The sequence below is a fragment of the Lutra lutra genome, chromosome 13, assembly GCF_902655055.1.
Source record: "Lutra lutra chromosome 13, mLutLut1.2, whole genome shotgun sequence".
NCBI lineage: Eukaryota > Metazoa > Chordata > Mammalia > Carnivora > Mustelidae > Lutra > Lutra lutra.
Window position 1 is genome coordinate 941039 of NC_062290.1, and position 3668 is coordinate 944706.

A 3668-nucleotide genomic window follows, 5' to 3' on the forward strand; every position below is an offset into this window, starting at 1 on the left:
CCCTCCTGTGTCCTCACAGGGCCTCTATGTGCACATGGCCCTGGGATCTCTTCCTCTTTTTGTAAAGACCACTGATCCTATCAGATTGGGACCCCCACCCTTAAAACCTTGCTTAACCTTAGTTACCTCCTTAAAGGTCTTCAAATACAGTCACATTGATGGTTGGGTTCCAACATATGAATGGTGGAGCAGGGGGCACAATTCAATCCATAGTATTTTTTTTAACGTTTGGGGGTTTCCTTTACCGATCTTTAAAGGTAGATCTGCCACCAAATTCTTTTAATTTTCCTTCATCTGAGAAGTCTACTTCATTTTTGGAAGACAGTTTTGCCACATACACAGGATTCATGGCTGACAGATCTTTTCTTTTATTTCTAGAAAAATGTATCACTGACTTCTGGCCTTCATGGTTTCAGAAGAGAAATCTGGTGTTACTCATTGGGTCTTCCAGTATAGGTAAGCGTTATCTCTCCCTGGTTCTTGAGGGGGGTTTTGTTTTGTTTTGTTTTGTTTGTCTTTAGTTTTTCAGAAGTTTAATAATGACATTTCTTTGTTTGGATTTCTTTGGGTTTATCCTACTTAGATTTCCCCCGGGTCCTTTTTTTTTTTTTTTTTAAGATTTTATTTATTTATTTGACAGAGAGAGATCACAAGTAGGCAGAGAGGCAGGCAGAGAGAGAGAGAGGAGGAAGCAGGCTCCCTGCTGAGCAGAGAGCCCGATGTGGGACTCGATCCCAGGACCCTGAGATCATGACCTGAGCCGAAGGCAGAGGCTTCAACCCACTGAGCCACCCAGGCGCCCCTCCCCCGGGTTCTTGAATGTGTAGTTTTATTTCTCTTGCCCAATTTGGGAAGTTGTCAACTATTGTTTCTTTGACTTTTTTTCAGCCACACCCTCTTTCTCTTTTCCTGGGACTGGGATGATAAATGTTGCGTATTTTGGATACTTAGTTAGACATCTGTTTCACAGATCGCTGAGCTCCATTCATTTCTGTTCAGTCTGCTTTCTCGGTTTTGTTCAGACTGAATAAATTCCATTGATCTGTCTTCAGGTTCATGGATTCTATCCAGAGTCGTCTCCATTCTACTACTGAGTTCATCGGTGAGTTTTTATAACTTCTATTTCTTTGCAGAGATTTTTTAAATTTTTTCCTTATTTCTCAAGAGAATTTTTAATTGTTTATTGAAACATTCTTTAAAAAAAAAAACTTTTATTTACTTGACAGAGAGAGAGGGAGGAAGCATAAGCAAGGGGAATACCACACGGGGGGCAGCGGGGGAGAAGGAGGCTCCCCAAGGAGCAGGAGCCCCACATGGAGCTCGAGCCCAGGACCCTGGGATTATGACGTGAGCCAAAGGCAGACGCTTCGCTGACTGAGCCACCCAGTGTCCTATTGAAACATTCTTAATTACAGTTTTAAAATCCTTGTCAAATAATTTCAACATCTTTTCACATCAGTATTGGCATCTGGTGATTTTTCTTTCTCAAAGTGTAGTTTTCCTGATTGTTAGTATCATGAGTGAATTTTTGTTGTATCCTGGACAAAATTTTTGTTCTCGTTTTGGGGACCCTTGATGCTACTTAAGTCTTTGATTTTGGCAGGCAGGTGTCCCCTTTTGCATTTACTGTCTAGGTTCTAACCTGCTTTTGTGGGAGAGGGTGGTTTTTAGAGCCCTTACGGTGCTACTGGCTGGGCTTAATTCTTCCGGCGCTTCTGGGGCTCTCGCCCAGTCCTCCCTCTTGCTGCCTGGAGGGCCGCGGAGTTGCGTCCCTGGGCCGCCTGCATTGCTAGGCCATGTTCTGCGTGGGAAGTGGGCGGGGCTTACGCCACTGGGCCTGGGTTTTCTCCTGCCACTGGGTGCAGAGCACAGAGCTGCTGGGCTGTACTAAGCCTGCCCCCTTGGAGGGTCAGCCCACTGGGTGGAGTGGGGGTTGGGTCAGCCCCCCCGGGCTTTGAAGGCAAATCAGGCTCCCTGCTGAGTGGTTGGTCAGCAGCCCCCATCTGGGCTCTGTTGGGCCCCTACTTTCCCCGTCCTTCTGCCAGGCCTTTCCCGTCTTGTTTGTCTCTGCCCGTGGGTAGTTGCAGGCTTCAGGCCTCTTCGGCACCGATGTGGGGCATTCGGGAGACCACAGACCTCAGCACCTCACACCTGTCCCCCTTCTTCTTTCCCGCTCTCAGAGTCCCTTTGCCATTTTCTGTCACATTATTTCCAGGCTCTTCAATTATATTTGAGAGAGAGGAGGTGGACAGCTGCATTCTGCTTTCTTGTTCTGGAGCTGGAAGTCCCGTTGGAGAACTTACGAATGGGAGATGGGAGGAGCCACTCGGAATGTAAGAGCCACTGTGGGGCGGGCGCGGAGCGGGCAGCCCAGCCACTGCTGGAGAGCTAAACGAGCGAACGCAGTTTCACGGTCTAACTTCAGTTTCCTGAAGGCTTCTGTAAGACGGAGCCCCGTGTCCCTGAGTTCTTGGACAAGAACACTCAAGAATGCTTCTCGGGGTTTGTAGCTGCCCCTTTCCCAGCAAAAGCACGCTGAGGCACTAGTCTGGAGGGAGAGGGGTGCGCGTCTGCAAAGGCCTGTGACACTGCTCCGTGCCCCCATGTGTATTCGTCTGCCCTTCTGTCCAAGCGTCTCTGTCTGCGGATAGGTATTTCCCTAATCACCTTGAGCATCACACCTCTTTTCTCTTTTCAAAAAAGAAAAAACTTGCTTTATTCAGTATCCAGAATTACTTAGCATAGTAAGTCAGGGCTCAAAGACAGCCCCTTGCCGGAATCTCTTCAAGAAAGAGGACAACATTTAACATACAGCAATGACAAGATTTTTTAAATTTTGCTCTTAACAGCCCCGAATGAACACAACAGAACATCAGCATTTTTTAAAGCCTCTCCACATTGAGATTTCAGTAGGCTTTCCTTCCGCACATGCTCCGTCTTCTTTGTAACTATGACGATGCCTCTCAGATGTGGCTTTTTACATGAAAGCGTCTTAATGAAGCAGTAAATAGTTCCACGGCGAGAAGGCGCTGCACAGGCGTGTCCCACGAAGCGCCACACCCACGGGTTTGGTTGTTGTAGATCTTTTCCTCCCCAGTGGATACCCCACTTTCTGTATTCACAAGATGAACACATGAGGAACTCGTTAAGGCATCAGGCTTTTGCGGGACAGCTGTGATCTGACACTTTTGAAATACGATCCAGGTCACGGTGGCGAAGGCTGCAGACCTCCTTTTTGGCACCAGCGTCTGGACCGGATTATTTTAAATGAGGTTGTGGGGCACTGGCGTCCCCCCTCGACGGAGCTGCTACTGCAGCCAGCGTTGGTGTCCCGAGATGATGCGGGAATCCACACGCGTCCCAGGTACGCGGAGGCGCACCTGTCCCGCAGTTCTCAGCTCTGTCCTTCCAGCGCCACGTTTGTCAGCTGCGTCGCGGACACCGCCCTTTATGCTTCAACCGCGATGACGACTTTCGTGCCGAGGGAACATTTTATTTGCATGGAACGTCTTCCCTCAGAAGTGTAAGGGACATTACATGGATTCTTCGATGAATGTTTATTAAGTGGATAAAAAAGATAAGTCCAAAATAACCCACCACTAGCGATGTGACAGTGTGCTGTGGGCCGCTGTGTGGGCAGCCACGTGGCTCCCAGCCCACTTTGTCTC

General features: G+C 48.3%; 1 long non-coding RNA gene across 1 annotated transcript; it reads left to right on the plus strand.

Moving 5' to 3' along the window:
• The first annotated feature begins 395 nt into the window (after positions 1-395).
• Positions 396-2870, plus strand: LOC125083957 (uncharacterized). The gene is made up of 3 exons (XR_007122420.1): positions 396-456; positions 1053-1102; positions 2216-2870. It is a non-coding gene; the product is annotated as an uncharacterized LOC125083957 (long non-coding RNA).
• Positions 2871-3668: the final 798 nt, after the last annotated feature.